Source organism: Tursiops truncatus, chromosome 4 (assembly GCF_011762595.2).
Source record: "Tursiops truncatus isolate mTurTru1 chromosome 4, mTurTru1.mat.Y, whole genome shotgun sequence".
Lineage (NCBI taxonomy): Eukaryota > Metazoa > Chordata > Mammalia > Artiodactyla > Delphinidae > Tursiops > Tursiops truncatus.
The window spans coordinates 96,785,863-96,811,880 of NC_047037.1; the positions used below are offsets into that span (position 1 = coordinate 96,785,863).

Consider the following 26,018-nt stretch of genomic DNA (forward strand, 5'->3'; position numbering starts at 1 on the left):
TCCATTTTTCTTTCTTCGAGGTACTGTATGGGTACTAGAAAGAACCTGGGCTGTGGAATCAGAAGATCTGGGCTCAAAGCCCAGTTCTGCTTCTTGTTAAGTTATGTGATATTGGGCATGCACTTCACTCCTCTGAGCCTCAGTTTCCTCACTTATGAAATATGAAGACCAATATCTCATGAAGCTACTGAAGCTACTGAAGGATTAAGTGAGATGATCTCTCATAAAGAGTTTACTTAGCCTAAGGCTGCTACAAACTGAGATGCCATCTCCTTTTCCTCTTTGGGGGTCACATAGTAACTCTCTTAAGAGGATAACAAAACTAAGGAATGCGACTTCTAAGAAGACGGCAGGGGAGGTTTAAGAGACCTACTATGTGGGAAAGGATACATTGGTCAACCAAAGAGCAGGTCATGGAAGGTGTGTCTTGTTGCCCTCTTGTTCCAGCATGAGCAGATTATCTGGGCATCAAGGAGGAGACACGAGTCTCCATAAAAGGGTATAACTGAACAAGCTGGCTAATTGCTTACGTGGACTGCTTGAGGCAGTTCTCTATCAACATCAATGGAATTCCTAGGAAGGCTCTCACTGTGATTTCACATCTACGAAAAACACATTCCAGTAGAAATGATGAGTAAGAAGTGTTTCAAAGATATTTATAGCATCTTCCAATGAGCAGGACAATTGGGACAGTCCTTATAAAGACATGAATAAAGTCACCTTAGAAAAGACTGGTTGGATTTGATTTATTATTTTGAAATGTAGCAATTTTGGACCCTACTCAAAGGTAACATGGTTCACTGTGCCATGAAATAGACACAGATCAACTGCCACTTTTCTGGGACACAATTTTCTTTTAAAAAAAATTTATTTTATTTTATTTTTTTAAATTTTATATTATTTATTTTTTAATAGAGCACATTCTTATTAGTTTTCCATTTTATACTTATTAGTGTATATATGTCAATCCCAATCTCCCAATTCACCCCACCACCACCCATCCCCCTGCCACTTTCCCGCCTTGGTGTCCATACGTTTGTTCTCTACATCTGTGTCTCTTTTTCTGCCCTGCAAACCGGTTCATCTGTACCATTTTTAAGGTTCCACATATATGCGTTAATATACGATATTCGTTTTTCTCTGACTTACTTCACTCTGTATGACAGAGTCTAGATCCATCTACGTATCTACAAATGACCTAATTTCATTCCTTTTTATGGCTGAGTAATATTCCATTATATATATGTACCACATCTTCTTTATCAATTCGTCTGTCGATGGGCATTCAGGGTGCTTCCATGCCCTGGCTATTGTAAACAGTGCTGCAATGAACATTGCGGTGCATGTGTCTTTTTGAATTATGGTTTTTTCAGGGTATATGCCCAGTAGTGGGATTGCTGGGTCATATGGTAGTTCTATTTTTAGTTTTTTAAGGAACCTCCATACTGTTCTCCATAGTGGCTGTATCAATTTCCATTCCCACCAACAGTGCAAGAGGGCTTCCTTTTCTCCACACCCACTTCAGCATTTGTTGTTTGTAGATTTTCTGATGATGCCCATTCTGACTGGGGTGAGGTGATATCTCATTGTAGTTTTGATTTGCATTTCTCTAATAATTAGTGATGTTGAGCAGCTTTTCATGTGCTTCTTGGACATCTGTATGTCTTCTTTGCAGAAATGTCTATTTAGGTCTTCTGCCCATTTTTGGATTGGGTTGTTTGTTTTTTTAATACTGAGCTGCATGAGCTGTTTATATATTTTGGAGATTAATCCTTTGTCTGTTGATTCGTTTGCAAATATTTTCTCCCATTCTGAGGGCTGTCTTTTCGTCTTGTTTGTAGTTCTCTTTGCTGTGCAAAAGTTAAGTTTTATTAGGTCCCATTTGTTTTTGTTTTTATTTCCATTACTCTAGGAGGTGGATCAAAAAAGATCTTGCTGTGATTTAAGTCAAAAAGTGTTCTTCCTATGTTTTCCTCTAAGAGTTTTATAGTATCTGGTCTTACATTTAGGTCCCTAATCCATTTTGAGTTTAATTTTGTGTATGGTGTTGGGGAGTGCTCTAATTTCATTCTTTTACATGTAGCTGTCCAGTTTTCCCAGCACCACTTATTGAAGAGACTGTCTCTTCTCCATTGTATATCCTTGCCTCCTTTGTCATAGATTAGTTGACCATAGGTGAGTGGGTTTATCTCTGGGCTTTCTATCCTGTTCCATTGATCTATGTTTCTGTTTTTGTGCCAGTACCATATTGTCTTGATTACTGGAGCTTTGTAGTATAGTCTGAAGTCAGGGAGTCTGATTCCTTCAGCTCCATGTTTTTTTCCCTCAAGACCGCTTCGGTTGTTTGGGGTCTTCTGTGTCTCCATACAAATTCTAACATTTTTTGTTCCAGTTCTGTAAAAAATGCCACTGGTAATTTAATAGGGATTGCATTGAATCTGTAGATTGCTTTGGGTAGTATAGTCATTTTCACAATATTGATTCTTCCAATCCAAGAACATGGTATATATTTCCATCTGTTTATATCATCTTTGACTTCTTTCATCAGTGTCTTATACTTTTCTGCATACAGGTCTTTTACCTCCTTAGGTAGGTTTATTCCTAGGTATTTTGTTCTTTTTGTTGCAGTGGTAAATGGGAGTGTTTCCTTAATTTCTCTTTCAGATTTTTCATCATTAATGTATAGGAATGCAAGAGATTTCTGTGCATTAATTTTGTATCCTGCAACTTTACCAAATTCATTGATTAGCTCTAGTAGTTTTCCGGTGGCATCTTTAGGATCCTCTATGTATAGTATCATGTCATCTGCCAACAGTGACAGTTTTACTTCTTTTCCAATTTGGATTCCTTTTATTTCTTTTTCTTCTCTGATTATTGTGGCTAGGACTTCCAAAACTATGTTGAATAATAGTGGTGAGAGTGTACATCCTTGTCTTGTTCCTGATCTTAGAAGAAATGCTTTCAGTTTTTCACCACTGAGAATGATGTTTGCTGTGGGTTTGTCATATATGGCCTTTATTATGTTGAGGTAGGTTCCCTCTATGCCCACTTTCTGGAGAGTTTTTATCATAAATGGGTGTTGAATTTTGTCAAAAACTTTTTCTGCATCTACTGAGATGATCATATGGTTTTTATTACTCAATTTATTAATATGGTGTATCAGATTGATTGATTTGCGTATATTGAAGAATCCTTGCATCCCTGGCATAAATCACACTTGATCATGGTGTATGACTGTTTTAATGTGTTGTTGGATTCCGTTTGCTAGTATTTTGTTGAGGATTTTTGCATCTATATTCATGAATGATATTGGTCTGTAATTTTCTTTTTTTGTAGTATCTTTGTCTGGTTTTGGTATCAGGGTGATGGTGGCCTCATAGAATGAGTTTGGGAGTGTTCCTTCCTTTGCAATTTTTTGGAAGAGTCTGAGAAGGATGGGTGTTAGCTCTTCTCTAAATGTTTGATAGAATTCACCTGTGAAGCCATCTATCTGCTCCTGGACTTTCGTTTGTTGGAAGATTTTTTTTTTTTTCCCTGTATGTGGGCCTCTCACTGCTGTGGCCTCTCCCGTTGCAGAGCACAGGCTCCAGATGCACAGGCTCAGCGGGCATGGCTCACGGGCCCAGCCGCCCCGTGGCATGTGGGATCTTCCCAGACCGGGGCACGAACCCGTGTCCCCTGCATCGGCAGGCGGACTCTCAACCACTGCGCCACCAGGGAAGCCCTGTTGGAAGATTTTTAATCACAGTTTCCATTTCATTACTTGTGATTGGTCTGTTCATATTTTCTATTTCTTCCTGGTTCAGTCTTGGAAGATTATACCTTTCTAAGAATTTGTCCATTTCTTCCAGGTTGTCCATTTTATTGGCATAGAGTTGCCTATAGTGGTCTCTTAGGATGCTTTGTATTTCTGCGGTCTCTGTTGTAACTTCTCCTTTTTCATTTCTAATTTTATTGATTTGAGTCCTCCTCCTCTTTTTCTTGATGAGTGTGGCTAATGGTTTATCAATTTTGGTTATCTTCTCAAAGAACCAGCTTTTAGTTTTATTGATCTTTGCTATTGTTTTCTTTTTTTCTATTTCATTTATTTCTGCTCTGATCTTTATGATTTCTTTCCTTCTACTAACTTTGGGTTTTGTTTGTTCTTCTTTTTTTGGTTCCTTTAGGTGTAAGGTTAGATTTTTTATTTGAGATGTTTCTTGTTTCTTGAGGTAGGCTTGTATTGCTATAAACTTCCCTCTTAGAACTGCTTTTGCTGCATCCCATAGGTTTTGGATTGTTGTGTTTTCATTGTCATTTGTCTCTAGGTATTTTTTTATTTCCTCTTTGGTTTCTTCAGTGATCTCTTGGTCATTTAGTAACGTATTGTTTAGCCTCCATGTGTTTGTGTTTTTATATGTTTTTTCCCCTGTAACTGATTTCTAATATCATAGCGTTGTGGTCAGAAAAGATGCTTGATATGATTTCAATTTTCTTAAATTTACTGAGGCTTGATCTGTGACCCAAGATGTGATCTATCCTGGAGAATGTTCTGTGAGCACTTGAAAAGAAAGTGTAAACTGCTGTTTTTGGATGGAATGTCCTATAAATATCAATTAAATCTATCTGGTCTATTGTGTCATTTAAAGCTTGTGTTTCCTTATTAATTTTGTGTCTGGATGATCTGTCCATTGGTGTTAAGTGAGGTGTTAAAGTCCCCCACTATTATTGTGTTACTGTCGATTTCCTCTTTTATAGCTGTTAGCAGTTGCCTTATGTATTGAGGTGCTCCTATGTTGGGTGCATATATATTTATAATTGTTATATCTTCTTCTTGGATTGATCCCTTGATCATTATGTAGTGTCCTTCTTTGCCTCTTGTAACATTCTTTATTTTAAAGTGTATTTTATCTGATATGAGTATTGCTACTCCAGCTTTCTTTTGATTTCCATTTGCATGGAATACCTCTTTCCATCCCCTCACTTTCAGTCTGTATGTGGGCCACAATTTTCATACAACTCCAATCTAGACAAAAGGATGTAAAGACATCTGTATCTCAAATGACTCTCAAAACCTCTACAGCAAAAACACTACTTCACACCTTAGAACCTTGCCAATTACCTGATTTCTCAGTCCATGACAGATCTAAAAGCAAAAACCAGATATAGGTTGCAAAAGTAAAGAAATATATATATATATATTTTTTTTTGGTGGTACGTGGGCCTCTCACTGTTGTGGCCTCTCCCGTTGCGGAGCACAGGCTCCGGACGTGCACGCCCAGCAGCCATGGCTCACGGGCCTAGCCGCTCTGTGGCATGTGGGATCTTCCCGGACCAGGGCACGAACCCGTGTCCCCTGCATCGGCAGGTGGACTCTCAACCACTGCGCCACCAGGGAAGCCCAAAGAAATATTATTTAATACTTCAAAACTGTTCATATAACTAACATTGAACTTCAAGTGCTTTTATTTGCAATGAAAAAAAATCACATCTACAGGAGACCATGGTCTATGTAACATCATGGCTCTCACAGCCTGTGGTGGTGATGCCTGTGTCACATCTATGTCTTGTATTTAACAGCTTCAAAGTCGACCCTAGTCTTATGCACAGTCACACATATCTCACACGAATAAATAATTACTTTGTGAATAAATTTCATCTCAGGGGGTGGAGAATCATTCTTTCAGATTTACTTATTCAGAGGTTCCCTCATGATTGCTTCATAATATCATCTAAGGCAGGGGGCAGCAAAATATGGCTGTTTTGGTAAATAAAGTTTTATTGAAACACAGCCATGGCCACTCATTTGTACATTGTTCTGTGGCTGTTTTCTGGCAAGACAGAACTGAGTAGTTGTGGCAGAAACTGTATGGTCTGCAAAGCCTAAAATATTTACTACTTGGTACTTCATAGAAAAAGTTTGCTGGCCACCGGTCTAAGGGCACCTGTTGGACCAATTAGTGACTGAATGTCATTAGGAAAGAGATGTCATGCAGCCAAGCTCAACATGGTGGGGTGTGTCTGTGGTGGGGGAAGTGGTCAGGAGGAAACAGTGCCCTATAAGTACTGGCTTCATTGCTCTTTCCCATCTTTCTCCATTTTATATCCAACAGCTTTGTAAACACATGAACTCTGCTAGGTTAAGTCTATGTGAATTTTGCCAGAGGGACTCGCTCAAAATCTGGTCATTTGATGATGAAACAAACTCATTCATTCATTCATTCATTCAATAGACTGAGTACATACTATGTGCAAAGTACCAGAGACATAATGGTGAGTAAACAGACTATGTCTGTACTCATGGAACTCACAGTCCAGTGGAGGAGGCTGAAATTCTCTAGAGAATATAAATGTATATAAAATTGCTACTGTAATTGGTGTAAGAAAGAGGTCATGGTGACACTAAAGTGTCTAACAGGGTCATGACCTAGTCAAAAAGGCCAGGGAGGGTTTCCTCAGGAAGCGTTACTACAGCTGACAGTTGAGGGCTGAGTGGGAGGAGTTAACTGGGGGAAGAACAGAGGGAAGGTGGCCAAGCAGAGCACAATGCAGGCCTGGAGGTGGGAGAGAGAATGGTGAGTGTGAACTACTAAGAGGAGACCAGCATATTCTATTCGGAGCAGAAAAAGTGAAGAAGGGAGGAGTGTAAGGTGAAACTGTGGGCCAGATCAAGCTGGGCCTTAGAAGTCCTATTAACAAGTTTTGAGTTATTTCAAGGGCAGAGTTAAACCTAGCAATCCCTGGGTGGCAGTCTTTCTCCCATGGGCCACTACTCTCTTCCTGAACAGTTAATGTTTTTCTCCTTTCCTTTCCCCTCTCCTTCTCTCACCTTCTCCTTTCCTTTCCTTCTTTTTAAACTCCTGAGCCAAAAAACACTCTACTTTGAATATTCACTTAAGTCTTTATCATATTCAATGAGAAAAAAAAAAGGCGGGGGAGGGACAAGATAATAAAGAATTTACTTGTACATCTTAAACTAATACAATACTATATATCAACTATACCTCAAAAAAACTGGGAAAAATAAGTTGAAAAGCAAAAACAAAAACAAGAATTTACTAAGCAGCTTTTTGTGAATATATTAAACCTGTATAAAGGGAATTATGTGGGCTGACGCCATCCCTCTTTCTGTCTGGCGAGTGAGTGGGTATTCACCCAGCCATGGGCTGCTTCCCGCTGGGAACAGCAAAATTTTTAACTTCAATTATACTATTTGATGAATAGTACTTTGTAGCTGAAAGGCAAGGAAAGGCGCCAGGGGAGACTCCTGAAAATACGAGGTAATACAGAGAAGTAAAAAAAAATCCCAGAAACAAGACATGTGAACCATGGCTCAGCCACTTAATAATAACTGTGTGATCCTGGGCAAGTTACTTAACTTTTCTGACTTCTGGATTCCCCATTTGTAAAAAAGAGACTATGCAGGTGTCCATCACAGAGTTGTTACAAGGATTAAATAAGAGAATGTAAAGAATGTATCTAACACCTAGCAGGAGATCAGATATCATTTTCTTCCTTTCCTAATAGTAAAATCTATTTCTATTACTGATATATATTATGGGAGAGAGAAAACAGGGTAAGTGGTAATAGCAGGTATAAATAAGGAAGTAAAGGTGGAAAAAGTCTTATCTGTAGTTATAGTACGTGGCTTCCTTGTTGGTTTATAGTGCTTTGTAAACTTAACCAACTTTTGTTCTTTAACGTAGTAACTCAAAATGACTAATACCTTAAAATGACCTTACCCCCAATCCTCCTAAGCAGGTAAAAAAAAAAAAAACAGAAAAAATACATGAAGTCAAAGGTAGAGAAGTATCTTTGACTATGGAATTAAAAGTTATTATGGATAATATATAATGACATATTTGAGAATATTTATAAATTAAAAAACAGCAACAACAAAACTCAGTCTGACACCTGCTCTTCTCAACATTGCCCATATGCTGCACACCCGGCTGCTAAGAACGTCATTGGTAATCACTGTGACTGGATTTAAGGTAGAGATTAGCAGTATCAAAGGAAATAATTATTTCTACATATGAAATCAGTCTTACTCTGATTCTCAGAACTCAGAAGAACTAAAAAGCAAAAATTATGCTTTAGACATAGAATGGCTTAAACCACTATCAATGTCTTATTGTGCAACTCTAACCATCTTTTAAGTGTTACACTTTTTGATTAGGAAATGCTAATGTAAGCACCATGCAGTTCTTTGTACCTTTTAGGGAAACATTAAGTACTTTGAAATGTAGCCAAGTTAGTGCTCTGAGAAGGAGCCCAATTGCTACTGGATTGTTTGTTTTTCATTCTTCCAACTAATTAAGGCCACAGAGAGTGAAGTGGCCTATTAAAGGTGCTATTATAGGTGGAAGCATGGGCAGTCATAGATCTCTGCCTTCCCCAAATGAAGACTTGAACCGCGCTGTATAGCTGAGCATTTAGATATAGCTGAAGGGCAAAAATCTAAAGCATATTTAAATATTTAAGCAAGAAGCTAGTCGTCAATTATGGAAGGTTCTATTTAAAGTTATCTTATTAAAAACAAATGAACTGAATAGTACTTATATGTCAAAATAGAATTTGGGGAAACAGCCTAAGGCTTCCTTGTAGGCCTAGCCTCAGCATTTTTAGAACCAGAAGCTTACAAAGGCAAAATTTTCTTTAATTATACCCTTAATGATAAATCACTCTAGCCACTTGCTCAGTGCTGGGGAGACTTTTCCTTGCTTTCACGTTTAGGAAATCTTCCTTCCAACTCCTTGAAATTTACTCATCATAATTTATATTATCAGGTGGCGTTCAGCTAATAGCAGTGTCATGGGAAATAAAATGGCACAAGAATTCTGGACACATCTTGAAAGAATTGGCTACATTTTTTAAGACCACAGAGTTGCGAAAAATGAACGCTCACAGAGTGGATGAGTGCTTGTCGGAGAGGCTGTACAGCTAGGGTGCCCTCTCCCCACTGCTTGTTGGGGAAGAGCTGGGCAAACCCATCTCCAAGCTCTTCCCACTCTAATGATGTTTTATGATTCTGAGACTCTTTTCTAGACCAATCTGGTCCTTCTCCGCACGTCCTAAGCCATGTAACAATTCAATTTTTGGTGCATTGCTTGGTAACCATGTTTTATGCACAAAGTATTGTCTTTTGGTAACAAAGGAGTATTAAAATGAGGACACACTCACTCCAAAAATCAGAAAAAGAATGTTGCTGTTTTAAAAGGAAAAAAATATTTCTTATCTTATTACCACCAGTGTCTAATTAGCTTTGCTTCTACTTTTGTTTGAAATATACTCCCCAAGTCTGATTCTCATCTTTTGAATTCAAGTCTACATAATGAAGTAAACTGTAAATAAAATAGCAGCCTTTTCCATGGAGAGAAAACATTTGCGAAAGTAAACATCCTTCCACTGTTAAAGATGAATTACTTGGATACATATTCCAATTCTTATTTCATTTCCAAACTCTCAACTTTCAGGGTCTGAAAAGGTGGTACAGTGGTCTACTCTAACAGTATCTAATGACTTCTACATATTTTTTTACCTTCTTAAAAATATTCAAACATTTTTCATATTTTTAATTTGGTAAAGGGGAAAGAATTTAGAGGGGAGATAGAATAACAATTATGAGTTGTGATTAAATCCCACAGAGGCCAAAATCATGACTTTAAAACACAAATAGATATTTTTCTGAGCCAAAGACAGTTCTCAAGGATTCCAGCCAGTTTCAAAAAGTCCAGATAGTGGTCAAAGGTTCTTGTTAGCTCTGGATCCCTTCTGGATCCACAGGGTTCATGCCTCTAAAGTGTAAGTTGGGGAGGAGGAAAGGAAGGACTCAAACGAGGATGGTAAACTAAGTATCCAGGAATAGGAGAATGGTTATTAATAATGGCGCCTTCATATAATGAAATTCTATGCAACCATTAATAACTATGGTATGGAAAAATGACAACAAATAATATTCCCCAAACAACATGCACATTATAACAGATACAGAAGACAAGAAAGTGTGGAAAACACTACAGAAAAAGATGAAGAGCATGGTTGGATTAAGGATGAATTTTTTTATTCTTTATGATTGTTCCCCATTTTCAGTGCTTAACATATGCTGCTTTTTAATTAAGACTTTTTTTTCTTATTAAAAAAAGGGAAATGTTGACAGAAAAGGAGAAAGGAAGAAAAACAATACAACACTCACAGCAGAAGGCAGGCATTTGTTAGTGCCTGTGCAATGAACGTGCTACACCCTTCTGAGGGAGAAAAGTGTCTATGCTTGGCAATTTGGTGTTTTGTATTATACAGCCAGCAAACTTCTATTTTAAAAACTATAGCCAACATGCTGGAAGAAGCAGTCTCTACTAAAGGCAAAAATAAGAGTACTCTGGATCCAGCCTTCAGCATGTAGCCACCACCAAGTTAAACTGCAATAATTTCTCACCTGAAAGTAATTACAGCATATGGTAACTTGTACTGAAGAGAGTAGGGTGGATGCATGGAGTCTCTTATGACACTACTAACACCACCGAAAAGCATCCTTTATAGTTTTTAAGATCAACAGTTTGAAAGACCAAATGTCTTCAGCCCACTCCTCAGCAGCAAATGCAAACAGGGCGTTCTGATCCAGACATGAAACCATGTAGATCAGGAAACAGCACTAAAAGGTTCCATAACAAGAAAACGGGAGCCTCTTGTTTAGCTGTTACAAAAAAGAAGTTCAGACACTTTTTACTCATCCTTTCCAGGATAACTCTTTTTCCATAACAAAAAAGTTTCTTAATTCCCCACTGATAGTTGTAGCTTTTCCTGTCCATGGACTGAACAAAGATATAGCCACAAAAGCCTACAACAGATTCAGAAAACATTTAAATGGCTTGCATGCTATCAATCACGACAGTCTCCATTCTGGAGACACATCACGCTCAGTTTCTCACAATGCTTTTGGAAGATGACTGGGAGGCCCCTAGGACAACTATGAAAGTTCCTAGGGGTTCCAGGTTCACAGGTTGAGAACCACTACCACAAAGTATATATTATATAAGGGACCAAGGCCATAATCTCAAGAACTTTATCTTTCCAATGGTTATCACTAGAAATACAGCTATTAACCATGTTCATGCACACATTCACAAAAGAAATACAGAATTTCACAGTGCGGTGCTAAGTGCAGGAAATGAAAACAGCCGTGAATGAGTCACTGGCTGTGGGCCCCCAAGTGTGTATGGCACTTCTGAGCCCAAGGGGTTCTTCTGTTGGCTCTGTGACAGAGGTTTAGCAAAGGAGGTAGGGACTGAGAACCCTGACAGGGGGTTTCTTTTCTAAAAAGTAGAGGGTAAAGTTGTCTTCTTTTTCCTTATAAAGCCTTCCTGTGTCAACAGGCTACCCGCCTCCAAACCCCCAGCAAAAACAGGGGCGGCCCCTAAATGCCAAAAGAATAATTGTCTGGGCTTTGCATGCTGAAATTGACTTGGCAAGCTTTCCATCTTGCAAAGAACACAAAGAGCTTAGTTTAGTCTGTGTGTAAATGCTTTATAATCATTACCAAAATATCCAAAGCAACACGCTCAAGGGGGTGTAATGATTCTTTGTCTCTCCCCCAACCCCCCTTAATTGTAAGCTCTGACATCCATTTATTTACTTATACCTCCTAGCAGAAGCCACCTTCCTTGGTCAACACGTACTCTTGGCTGCCATAGGTACTTTCGAACAAACGGTATATATGGAACCACACACAGTGGGTAGAACCCCCAAGCTCAATCTATCCCAGTCCCGTGTACTCTGGAGTGTCCAGATCTATTCAATAGGACTGGGAAGGGATCTGCCCTAATTAAAGAGCACTGGAAATGCACACCTTCGTAAAGATTAATGGGGCTAGGGGCTTGGGAAAGGGCTTGGTGGACCCTTCTTAGAGGACACAAGGAGAGCCCTGATACCAGTTAGAAGAACCCTGATCATTGGTTTGACCCAAATTCATAGGATCTAGCCTGGGCCATACTATCTAGGCCAAGTGTTCACCCTGCTGCATGTGGTTTTCTAGATGCTTTTGGATGCTCCTTGATGTTTTCTGACTTAAGCAGACCTCCTGCTGTATAACTCCCTTGCTACCACCCAGAATGAACTGAATAATGGAGAACAGTGAAGGAGCATGAACTTGACTCACACTGTGCCCTAATCTGAGATTTGACCAAGCCTAGGTATTTTTTCTTACTCCCTGGTGTTCTCTATGTTCTCTTCTCTCACTACTTCATGATGCAGGTCTTTGGTGAAAGGGCTCTGGCCTTCTTTGATTTTGCCAGTGTAGTCAAAGCTATACCATGATTGCTGCAGAGCGTTCTCTCCCACCTTTAAACAAATCATTATTCCGAATGAGAAAGAACTCAGGCAGTAGAACATAAGCTTGCGAAGACTGGGTGGGTTCTAAAGGCAGCTGGAGTTCCTGCTCTGCCATAGTGTTCTGTGGCTTGGGCAGACTGACTTTACATCTTTCAATTTAACTTTCCAATAAAGCATAGGTCAGTAGTAGTATTTGCCTGATATATTGTTTTCAGTATCAAAGGGAACAGTATATTTAAAATGCTCCAGTAGAGTACCTGGCCAGGAAGACAGTAAATTTCATGTTGCTGTGGTATTAGAGAAGATTTTTAAAGTCCTGGTTGGTGAAAGAGGCACACCAGTAAGAGCTTGGGTGAGCCTAGCCCTTCGAATCAGCAGCCTTCGTCCTCTAGTTCAGAACAGTTATGGCCCGTTTAGACCGAGAAGCCAGTCACTTCATGTTAAGTCCCTCCAAACTGGCAGGATCATAGTTCCCTATCACCTCTCTGCTAAATAACAGGCACCGGTTCCTGGCCAAATTCCAATTTCTTCAGCTTGCCAATCTCCATTTTGGCAAGGGACAAAATAACACACACTCTGAAAATACAAGTTTAGTACTGACTAAAAGAACTCCCCTTGCCTTCAGTGATGTAAGGCTGAGTAATATATTCTCCTCATGATGCTAACAGGCAAAAATCCATTATTTATTTTCCTATCTCACTTGATGTCCCAAGAGGGAAGGTATGTTTGATGAACAAAGAGATAAAATTGTATCATTATGTCTCCACCAAGATAAGTTATGTGTTCCTATTATATGTCAGGCACTGGGCACAGCATTTTACACATACGATCTCAAATCCTCCCAACAACCCTGCAAAGACAGAGTCCCAAAGAAGTGAAGTAACTTGCCCCAAATTGGACAGCGTGTAGGGATGGAGATAGGACTGTAACTTGGCTGGCCAGCTCCAGAGGCTGCACTCTCTCCCCTGCCATATACCATGCTGTCTCCTACTTTTTTGCTTACATTGGGATTCTAGAAAACAACCAGAAGCTTCAGGACACCAAAGATTTGACATAAAACTGAAGTAGATGGAATATTAAAAACAAAACAAAAGCTCTAAGTTAGAAATCCATTTGTGTCATTTTGTCAAAAGTTTTCCCTGACACATTTTGGAAATGTCTTCAAAATCTATGCAAAGTTCACATACAAAAACCAATCTCATTATTTTAAGGTCACAGTTGGTTCTCTGACCAAAAACAGTATTAGCTGACCCAAATCCTGACTTGATTCACTAGCTTTAGTTCCAAGGAACTTTTCCCTGTTGTCAGAAGTCAAATTCACCTTCAATGAACCACATTTTGCCATGGCTGAGGGATATTCCAAAAAACGAAAATTCCAAAAGTAGAGTGCCAAAACTGTTCTGAGCAGTGGCAATGTTGTTAAAATGAAGTTACAGCAGCTCTCTGCCCCTTGAAATCATTTCCTCTCTTGGCTCTTTTTTTTTTTTTAAATAAATTTATTTATTTAATGTATTTATTTTTGGCTGTGTTGGGTCTTTGTTGCTGCACGTGGGCTTTCTCTAGTTGCAGAGAGCGGGGGCTACTCTTCGTTGTGGTGCACGGGCTTCTCATTGTGGTGGCTTCTTTTGTTGCAGAGCACAGACTCTAGGCACACGGGCTCAGTAGTTGTGGCTTGTGGGCTCTAGAGTGCAGGCTCAGTAGTTTTGGTGCACAGGCTTAGTTGATCTGTGGCATGTGGGATCTTCCTGGACCAGGGCTCAAACCCATGTCCCCTGCATTGGCAGGAGGATTCTTAACCGCTGCACCACCAGGGAAGCCCCTCTCTCTTGGCTCTTGAGACACAGCTCAGTTTTCTGCTTTTCTGTCTCTGCCGGACACCCAAAGATTAGTGTCTTCTGTCTCTTTTCTCTACCTCACTCCTTTTGCACCTTTTGTCCCCCCTTTAAAGAGAACACCTTCTTAAAATGTTTATGTATCCAACACTATGTCTCTGGTGCTTTCTATTTAAATCTTTTATCATGAATATTTCCAAATACACAGAAAGTAAAAAGAATATAACAAAGACCATGTACTCACCCACCTTTCAACAACCCTTAATAATTTGCCATACTTATTTCTCCTCTACCCTCTGCCTTCATTTTTTCTGAAATATTTAAAAGTAAAGCCCAGGACATCATGTCATTTCACACTAAGATACTTCATTATGTATCTAGAAAAATAAAAAGGAAAGGACATTCTCTCATGTAAATTCGATGTCATTGATACATTAACAAAATTACCAATAACTTTTTATTATCATCTAATACATAGCATACATGTTCAAATTTCGCTGGTGGTCTTCTCCTTTACTTCAGCCGTAAGGAATAACTCGACATTTGCCACATGCTGTTTTTCATGCACCTTCAACCTGTACGTATGAGCCGTATACTCTTATCCTCCATGGCCCAACTTACCTCTGAGGTGCTTCCACTAAGTCCCTTTGGCACAGTTAGACATTTCCTCTCAAATGCTCCCAAAACACTTTGTACATTGGACATTATTTATAGTATTTATTGGTATTTTGTATTTAGTCTTGAACCTATATTTCTACAACACTGAACTGTGAATTCCTCAATGTCTGTTTTTTTTCATCTGTAAAATAAGGAGAATAATACCAACTCTATGTGTCCGAACTTGTAAAAAAAAGATATAAAGGACAGAAAGCATAAATCATATTATCAGGCAGATAACTGGAGCTTTACAAAAGTTAGTTTCCTTCTTTTCCCTTAGTAAGTATAAATGTATCAGACTAGACTCAAATACCTGGGAGGCCAGGAAGGAATTTTTCCCCAGTACAGGAAGATAGATTGAATACGGGAAGATGTGGGAAAGGAGAAGCAAAATGGCTGCAAGGTCAAGTACTGCCCTGGGACTTTACCAGTTGCAACATTTTTTCTGTAACACACAATCTGTCTATTCCAGTCACAGGTCCTTAGATAAAAGAAGAGAAAGGAAAGCTGTCATTTGGAATTTATAGATGGTAACTCTTGATATCTGAATCTCCTGTTCACCTCTGAGCTCTTTATTATGCTAGGTTGGTCTAGCCAAGAGGAGGCCTGAAGGCACTCAGAGTGACTTATTAGTCAATTAATGGGTGAAGAAGAGGTTGAGAAAGCCAACAAAAATTTGTGGGAGACTTCAGGTTCTCGAAAGTTGCATTTTTCAAAAAAGTAATTAATTAATTAGTTTATTTTTGGCTGTGTTGGGTCTTCGCTGCTGCATGCGGGCTTTCTCTAGTTGCGGCGAGCAGGGGCTACTCTTCATTGTGGTGTGTAGGCTTCTCATTGCGGTGGCTTCTCTTGTGGAGCACGGGTTTAGTTGCTCTGTGGCATGTGGGATCTTCGCGGACCAGGGCTCGAACCCATGTCCCCTGCATTGGCAGGCGGCTTCTTAACCACTCTAAAGATGCATTTTTATCTTTTAAGATTCACATCTTTCTAGGGCTGGAAGAAGTAGGGGTTGGCCTATGAACATGTTGTGTTGCTATGGAAACAGCAACAGAGCTGTAGGCAAGAGATGTGGGTTCTGGTGCTGCCTCTGGGCATGACCACGGGCACATCAGTTAACTTCAACAGGCCTCGGTGGCAGAATAAGGGGATTGGAGGAAACTGGTTCCAAGAGCCAAAGAGACAAAAATTCAAAGAGAATAGAAAGGTTAAGTGACTGGCTCAATATCACCGTGCTTGTAAGAAAAAACAGAGAGCAGAGTTGGAAGAAATATGAAAAGTGATGTAGTTTGAAAACTGTTAAAAGAATCATATGATTTTCAAGAGCTCTGTTCTAGTGCTGGGACTGTGGCATTTTAAAATGCATTTAAAGCTAACTTGGACTATATGAAAATAATTTTCTTCTTTGGTTTTATTCCACAAAGATCTGGAAAACATTCCCAGCCCCGTGTCAACCTTAAATGAGAAAAGAATCTTTAAAGAGCCACTGATTTGTAATGGAAAACTCAGATAAATCAACTATTTATACTCTGAGATTTTTATATTTCTTTTTGTCCTTTCTTCAGAACACACAGCTAAGAAAAGCCATGATGTAAGTCTGTACTATTAGACCCCATTGGCAGGCTGTTTGTTCTGTATCTACAGCCTAGCAGCTTCTCTGACTATAGCACTTCATGGACAAACAACCAAAGAACACATTCAAGCTTAAAAAAAGTGCAAGTGTTGATTAATCTAGCATGAGCCTGGAGAGAAAGGGGTGTCAGAAGGCCTAAGTTTTCATTTCTGGTCCAAGGTTTATTAGTCAAAGTTATTTAAGCTTTCTGAAGCTCGAATTCCTCCTCTTGAAAAACAGAGTGAATAATTACCTATTTACTGATACAACAATCAATGTACACATGAAAGGTATTACAAGCACTTACCTGATAAGTGAAACTGGAAATAAGTCTTCATTAAATGCCTACTATCAAATGTCTTGATCTATACTTAACATTCCAACTGAGATCCAATATCAGAAGACTTACTGAGCTCTTCCTTAAGTATATACTCTTACCATTTCACTGCTTTAGTTGTGTTTAATATCTGGGAGATCACGCCCAACTCCATGCATTTCTTTAAGAAACACCCGGCCTAATGAAGAGTAGGTCTAAAGGGGTATAATCAAAATGTGTGCATGAGATGGTGTGTTGGGTGAGGGAGACTAGACCACATAGTATGAAGAGTGGTGGTTAAAGAAACTGAGTATTACATCTGGAAAAAAGAATAGAGCCCTTCCCACTGAAGGACCACAGTGTGACAAGAGAAGTAGTCTTGGCTGACTTAGCTCTGGAGGCAGAAGAAGGATAAATGAATAAAGATCCTGGGAGCTGGATTTCAGCTCATAAGGAAGCACTTTCAGACACTGAGAGCTGTATAACAACGGAGTAGATGGGCATAGAAAATGCTTAGTGCCTGATACTATGGGGATAGATGAGATGACTACACTGCCTTCTGAACCTCATACTTGATTTGAAAGAAACCTTGACTTTCTATTAGGACTCAGAATTCTTAAGAATATGGACCTGAATCACAGATCCCCAAGTTCTGTTCCCCTCTCTGAAGCCCTATCCATGCCCTCCCTACAAGTAAAAACACCAGTAAGGGTATGTTACAATGATTTTTTACTGAAAATGGAAGAAAAAGATAAAGGGTGCCATTGCTAAATTAGGTTATCTGGTTTTCAATGTGTCTTTTTTTAGCCATCAGATAGCTTTACTGCAGCTGGCTGAATTTAGTGTCTTCATATGTGGGTGACTAGGGCAATAAAAGGAAACAAACTTTTTATTTTTTCATTTTAAGAGAAACCAAATAAAATACTCAACAGGATTTTTTTCCCTAATGTGGCCATGCAAGCACAGCATGGCTGATTTGCAACTGAGCACTATTAACATCTATTTATAGCCAGTATTTTCATAGACGAATCACATTTACCATGAGACTGTTAATATTAAGGGCTCAACCAGCACTGCTGAGCACCCCATATAATCTTACTACATCTCTTTCCATTCCCCTTCCAGGGAACTAAGTTATAGCTTTATGGTTCCATGCAGAGAGAGGGGGAAATCCAAGTGGAAATGTAAAGCTAGCCGGCAGCCTGCTCTCTAAATTCAGCAAGTGTGGGATGTTAAGCACGTTCAAACTTAAGGCACTGAATCCCTTCCAAGTTTGTCCCTTGGTGAAGAGCATCCTACAGTTAGCACAGACTCACCCTGCATTATGCAGCCATCTTGCCATCAAAACGATTCATCCCTCAAATTTCCTACCAAACAAGTTAAAATAAGACCACTTTATAAAATGTCACATACACTAAAGCAGAACTAATGACTGTTCAAGGTGCTGTCAAATAAAAAGGAGGAATGCAGCGGATGTTCACCTCATTTTATGCATGTGAGAGTGTACTCAGGGAGGTGGGGGTGAGAGAGAGCGAAAAGTCAGGGTATATATGATAAAAGTTTTCAAAATTCGGTGACATTAACAAGAATTTTCTAGTTAGTCTTGGGGATCCAGTGTCCCTTCTCCACGCACATGTGTGTGCATGCATGTGTGCACGCACGTGAGCGCGCACACACACACACACACACACACACACACTGAACTTTGTGTAGGTACCAGCACTACCCTGATTTTGATATTAATTTCCCTGTCTTTGATGTCTCCCATGAGAGTCTCCACGCTTAGCCTACCTTTACCAAGCCCTTTCCTACAATCTTTACTACAGGCTAAAAGTCTTTAAGATTAAATAATATACACAAAGCACTTAAAACAGTGCCGGGCATGTAGTAAGAGGTCCATACACATTAGCTACTTCTGTACACTCCAGCTACTTCTATGAGATTCTCAGTACCATTTTTCTGAATTTCTAGCCAGTGGTTCACAGATGAATCATTTTTACCATGAGGCAGTTCCTACTTACAGCCAGTCAGCTCTGTTGAGGACTGCATGATTCAGTCTTTCAAATGAATCCCTGATGAGTTACAACTCTGTTGAACACTGAGGAGACAGACATGAACAACAGGGGCCCTAAGCTCACAGAGCATGAACAATAAACCCATTACCAGGTACCATTATCTCCATTTTACATTTGAAGGCTCACAGAGGTAGAGTAGGTTGTCCAAGGCCACAGAGCTAACATATGGGAGCAGCAATTAAAGTCCAGATCCATCTGATCCCACAATCTCATAGTCTTTCTGTTATGCTATACCTCCTGCCTTCCCCCAAGATGCCAGCAAAGTGGTTGAGAAAAGCCACTTTGTGGCCTTTAAAGTTTAAGAATAACAATGCATTCAGTTAAGTTTCTGCACATAAATAATGCATGAAAACAAAACATCTTTACTGAATGGACCAATTGCTGAAAGGGCCAGGGAGTTGTGACTTCATATTATTCAGATTTTTGTGTAATTCTGGGTAGCCAGAATTAACTGTACCCATATCAACAAAAGGGACATTAGTCCAGATACAAAAATAAGCTTGCACAAATTGGCTAATATGATAACTGACATAGTAGGTACTTCATAAATATTTGTTGAATAACTTAATGTTGAACCAGGATTTTTTCCTTTACTATGTATGCCTTCTTATAAAACCCTAGGTAGATACAGCATAGTGATTTGCTGGACTCTGGAACCAGACTGTCCAAGTTAGGACCTGGCTCTGCCACTTTCTAGCAGTATGACCTTTGGCAAGTTACTTAACAGCTACAAGCCTCAGTTTCCTCTTTTGCAAAATGGAGATAAACAACAGTTTTTAAGAAGACTAAATGAGTTAATCAAAAGAAAGCATTTAGAACAGACTTGTATTTGGTAAGTACTGAATTTAATGTAAGCTACCATTATTATTACTTTCTTCTTTAAATTGGAGTAGTTTTGATTGGTTACCTCAACATCGTAGTAAATGATCAAGACCAAAACCAATTTCTTTCACTGAACCTTTTTGAAGTTCTTTTATACAAACAAAATATCCTCTTTCCACCATTCAAACATGAAAATAAACAGGTACACAGAGACTAAATTATGTTTAGTGCTCAATTATATAGAATAAACAGTTTTTGCTATCTAAAGATTAATAAAGAATGATTAAGAAAATTCAATTTTTATAGTAAAGAGTTGGCTAGGGGCATGTATATTGGGGGAAGGTAGTAGGTAGAATAGGCCTCAGTTGACATTTGGTCATTTTCTGTAACTAGATTAAGTAAATAATTGCAAATTCTCTACTAGTCCTTCTTCTTCATGAACACATCCTTACCAAGATACATCACGATTTTAACCAGCTTAAGCCAAAGAAAAACTGACCGAGGTCACCACACAGGAAAATAAAGTAGAATCCGCTTCTCAGGGCCAACTACACTGTATCTGTATCCATAGATACAAGACAACAGAGAAGCAGAGAATTCTAAAGCGGGAAGTCCCGGGACCTCAGAGATCATCTAGTCTCAGGCGTAAATCCTGCAGTCAGGGGGACCCACTGGGGAGTAAGGAACAAGGTAGAGGTCAAGGCAAAGAACCCCTCGTCCTTGTTTCATCCTGAATGACCTCACGGGGCCAACCTAGACTAATATCCTCATTTTACAAGTGACAACCAGAGCTTTGCTAATTAAAAGCAGAGTTGAGATCAGAAGCCATGTTTCCTGATTCCCAGTCTATCGCTCTCTTACAGTCCTCAAGGCTGCCATTCTTTGGCTCTGAGAGTCACAGATAATCAACACATTAGGCTGTGTTAAATTTGACAACTAAGCAGGTTTTCTCCTTGCAAAACCATCAGGCATTATGTCACTACCGACACTTTATGAAAAGAGTAAGGCATCATTATTTGGTATAAGCAAAAGCAACTTTCCATTCTGTTTTTTTTTTTTTTCTTTGTAACCTGAAATCCCAAACCACTGTTGCCATTACAAAATTTTTCTTTTCCTCAGTATGCAAGGCCAAGCACAGATGCATTAAAAATTTGCCAAGAGAAACAATGAAGTCACTGATAATACAAAGCATGAGAGTATCATGAAATTCATGTCTGTGTTTTCTTCCACTCGATACTTAATTACTTCTCATTACTGATCATTTTGTGGTTGTTGGCAGAAGGGCAAGGACACTCCACCATTGTAAACATGACGAGACACACTCCTCAGTAGACCAGAAGTCTGCACACGATGGGTCTGTTCACAAACTCAGTGTGAGAGCCAGCAAGAATGTTGATGCTATTTTCCCTAGCCCTCAAAGAAGACTGGTGGTTTCAGAAAAACTCTAATCAATTTTAAAAGAACATGGTATAAAAATGTTTCAGGTCATTCCTTTTTTATCGCTTATAAATATCATCATTGGCAAATGATCTGTGCTCTCCTGGCAGATTTCACTCAACTCACTTTAAGAATGAGGTGAGAGGGAATATAGCAAATATTTTATAATAACTATAAATGGACTATAACCTTTAAAAATTATGAATCACTATATTGTACACCTGTAACATATAATACTGTACATCAACTTTAACTCAATTAAAAAAAAAAGAATGAGGTGAGGGAAGATAGAACATATACAGAGAACCATTCAGTTTTCTGTAGCAGTTCAGGGTTGCCTTAAACTCAAAGAGCACTACTTATGAGCAATGCTTAGCAAGCTACCCTGCTAAATAGAAACTTACATTATCTTGGAATTCCGGAAGGCATACCTTGGATAAGATTAACGGTGGTAGAGGAATCTTTATTGATTAGTAGCAGAATACAAGTTGATTCTTATCAGTAGGCTATTGTTCCACATATGAATATGTGGGTAAGAGGAAAGCACAGGAATGCATCACAGAAATCATAGAAATAAACTTATGCTTCCAGGAAACTAAAAGAAGTAAAGAACCAAATATATTTTACCCCTCTTTTAAACTAGATTTTTATTTGATTTTCACAGAAGTCTGAATCTGTAAGTGTGACAGACCTAGAGTTTTTCAAAGATGGCTGCAGTTAACTAAGTCTTCCCCATCCTCTGCAATGTGACTCTGCAGCTCCTTCCATCAAGAGGCAAATCTATTTCCCCACTTCCTGAATTTGGGCTAGCATGCCATTCTTTCACCAATAAAAATAAGGCCTTGGAGTCTCACACTCTTGAGATGCTGACCTGAGACCACCATAAGGGGAAGCCTGGTCTAGCCTACCAGAGGTTGAAAGCCCATGTGGAGCAGAGATGAGATATCCAGCTGAGATCTAGCCCAACTAGCTGACAGTCAGATATGGGAGTGAGCCCATCTTAGACCATTCACACCCAGCTGAGCTGCAAGATGACTGAAAATGCAGAGTGGCCCATACAATTTTGAGCCATTGTTATTTAGCAATGTTATCTAAGTTGTGGGATAGGCCACAAAATAGAAAGAGCAAACCATTCACTCTGTTGAACAGCCATTAGGTATGAAGCATCAGGTCAGAAACCCTATGAGACATATGAATGGAGACTATTAATATTTGGTGGAAGACATGGATGGCCCTGCCCTTCATGTGAGAACATATCTGTAAATAAAGTGGTATGTAATATTTATTTGTTTTAAACATATCTGGTCTACATTAACAACCTTCCATTACTCCTATAGGCCAGAGCAATGATCTTTCTGAGGTGTTTAAGACAATCCAATGGGGTGGGAGAAAAATAATTAGATATCTTATTTTTTTATTAATATTTTTCCTTTTTGAATATGTTTTCATAAGGTACATAGCATATATTAATATGCTAGTATAGGAATATTATTTATAAACACATAAATACACACATAATGGGGTTTTCCACAGTCATAAATCTTATATATCCTCAACCTTCTATCCCTACATAAAAATGTACTCCTTCTATGTCTTTGCTTTTCTCAAATAAATAAATCCTTCCTTGGCTACGTAGGGGAGAGTCAGTGACAACTACTGCCACAGACCACTGTTCATCTGTATTGTAATTATTGATAAGTAATCTCTTCAGCAAGGCTATAAGCATTTTTCACACACGGTGTCTGTATCCATTTCAGACAGGGTGTCTATAGCCATCTGTCTTTGGCAGTACAGTAGCATGACACATGATTTTTAAGAGCACAGGTTCTGGAGCCAGGTTGCCTGGATTCACATCCCAGTTCTGCCTCTTATTAGCTGTGTAACCTTCATCTGTGCTTCCATTTCTTTGCTGTAGATGGAGATAATAATATTCCCTACCTCACAGGGTTGTTGTAAGAATTGAATGAGTTAATAAATGTAAAATGCTTAGAAGAATGCCTGGCATGTAGTAACTGCTCAGTAAGTATTAGCTGTCATCATCATTACCACCACCATCACCACCATCACTGTCTATCGCCAGCGTCTAATAGAGTAAATAAATGTGTGATGGAGGGAAGTAAGAAAGAACATGAGTTGTAGAGAAAACACATTATGTGACTTGTTAAAATTCTGAAAATGAATGTTTTAAATTTCTCCAGATGCACATTGTAACTTCAAGGCAGGGTGTCCCACTAGTATCACTTGATAGTTGGTTTGTTACTGACAAATAAAATATGTAAATAATAAACACGTAAGGCAATAAACACCTTCAAGTTCTGCTTTTACATCCTGATTGTTATGATGAGGCTACTGAAAATTCTCAGTTGAAAATTATTGCTGGGATTATTTCCTTAAGCATTGTCTTTTAACTGTGATCTCTCCTCTGGTGAAAATCAAAAGTCACAGGTCCATATGTAGTCCATATGTAGCATTTAGATTTCTGTGGATTTCCTATAAGATGCAGACCCACAAACCCATGTCTTTTAAATATACTATTGATAATCTATGCTAAAAGAAAGGCACAGTGGCAAGAATCGTTATACATCCTAGGAGAAAGGGGGCCACAGAGATCACCTCCTCACCCCCCCTCACTTCACAATTCAGGGCACTGCCCTCAGAGAGGGTCAGTGTCTTAACTAATCCGATAGCTGATTTGTGACAGAATTCTTTTCACATGACTTCTGTCTAGTTCAGTGCACTTTTCATGATCCCAGATTTACGAACTGTTTCCATAAACCTTACATTTGAAAATATATCACTTGTATTAAGGGAAGTAAGGAAGCCACACCATAAATAACCAATTTAGTGCACGAAACACAGTGGGCCTTCAATAAATGCTTGTTGAAGGATGGGTGGAGAGATGAATGGAGGCTTAGCTGGTTGGCTGTGAAGTCCTCAAGGTTCCTAAACTGTTCTACACTCAGGTTTCTCAAGTGGTGCCAGCAAGCTGGGAGTGGTAAGAGTCACTTCTTAAACAGAGTACCCAAGAAAGACACAAAGCCATTCTTTCAATCTTCTTTTCTTTCTCCCTTTATTCACGGCTCACAACTCATTAGATGAAAGAGGTAATCAAAGAAACTTGCTTCAATTCTTGAAAATTTTTTCTAACTATAAAGGTAATAGAGAAACACTATAAAATTGGGGGAATAAAAATAAAGTTAATCATAAAAGCTAATGTTTATTGAGTGACAATTTTGTATGAGGTATGTTGCAAACATTTGACATGTGTTGACTCAGTTAATCCTCACACCAACTTTAGGTTATAAATATACTACTACTATCATCCTCATTTTACAGATGAGAAAGGCACAGAGGTATTAAGTAACTTGTCCAGAGTTTTATAGCCAATAAGTAATGGAGTAGAGATTTGAACTCAGGCAGAGTGGTTCCAGAGTCCATGGTCTTAGCCATTCTTTTATACTGCCACTGTTCAAATTTTGCTTTCCAATGCAAATTATAAAGAAAAGAACTGATTTAAAAATTGATAAACTTGACTAAATTAAAACGTAAAACTTCTATACCACAAAAGACACAAAGTGAAAATGTAAGCTACAGACCAGAAAAGATAACATCAAAACATATAATCAACAAAACAGTTATTTATAGAGTATGTAACGAATTCCTACAAATTCATAAGAAAAAGACAAATAATACAAAAGAAAAATGGGCAAAGACTATGAACAAGCAATTTATGAAGAAATTCAAAGGGGCTCTAAACACATAAAAGGATGCCTGCTCTCATTAGTTATAGAATGCCAATTAAAAAGTCAGATACCATTTCACTTACCATATTGGTAAAATTATAAATTCCCTAATAGCAAGCGTTGATGAAGATACAGAGCAATGAGAACTCTTACACTCTGCTATAAATTGGTACTCCATTTAGGAGAGCCAAAATCCCATTCCTATGCTGTAAAGAATACTACCTGAAGAAATGGATGTTCACAGGAAAAAAAAAATGCACAAGAATGTTCACAGCTGCATTTTTTCTAATACTAAAAAAAGTAAACTATTTAAACATCCATCAACAGTAAAATGGATAAGTAAATGGTGGCCTATTCATATAATGCAATACTATATAGCAGTTAAATATGTAAAATAAGTAAAATGGAGCAAGCAAGAATCTCCAAAATATAGGATGAAAAAACATTTTCAGAATGATACATTCAATATGCTGTATTTACATTAGGTTTGAAAATCTGCAAAGCAATACTATATATTGCTCAGCAATATATACACATGCATTAAAAGTATAAAGTAAAGTATAAAACATGCGTGGGAATAATAAACACCAAATTCAAGATGGTTACTTCTGGGGTAGGGCGGGTATAGAGTGGGTTAAGGAAGAGGTACATAGGGACTTCTACTATATCTATAATATCAATATTTTACTTAAAAAACTGTTTTCTAATGTATATAGTAAATTAGGATTTTACAAATCTGTGTGCTAGCATGTAGTGATTAATTATATTTCCATACTTTTCTGTATGCTTGACCTTTCCAGATTTTTTTTTTTGGTCACGCTGTGCACAGCACATGGGATCCTAGTTCCCAGACCAGGGATCAAATGCGTGCCCCCTGCAGTTGAAGTGCAGAGTCCCAAGCACTGGACCGTCAGGGAATTCCCTCCAGATTTTTAAAGAAATATTATTACAAATGAAAAGCAAGGTACCAATAATGATGAAAGGGACTTCCCTGGTGATCCAGTGGTAAAGAATCCACCTTCCAATTCAGGGGACACGGGTTCCAACCCTGGTCGGGGAACTAAGATCCAACATACCACGGGGCAACTAAGCCTGAGTGCCGCCACTACAGAGCCCACGTGCCCTGGAGCCTGGGTGCCACAACTAGAGAGAAGCCCGTGCCACAACGAAGAGCCCGCACCACAACCAAGAGCCTGCGCCGCAATAAAAGATCCCCACATG

The 26,018-nt window shown here is 38.8% G+C and overlaps 2 protein-coding genes across 6 annotated transcripts in view; one reads left to right on the plus strand and one right to left on the minus strand.

Moving 5' to 3' along the window:
• CMSS1 (cms1 ribosomal small subunit homolog) overlaps nt 1-26,018 on the minus strand; it is a 383,373-nt gene that overhangs the window by 226,482 nt on the left and 130,873 nt on the right. The gene's annotated exons all lie outside the window — the stretch shown is intronic.
• Nucleotides 1-26,018, plus strand: part of LOC141278596 (filamin A-interacting protein 1-like) — a 64,008-nt gene that overhangs the window by 17,082 nt on the left and 20,908 nt on the right. The window lies entirely within an intron of this gene.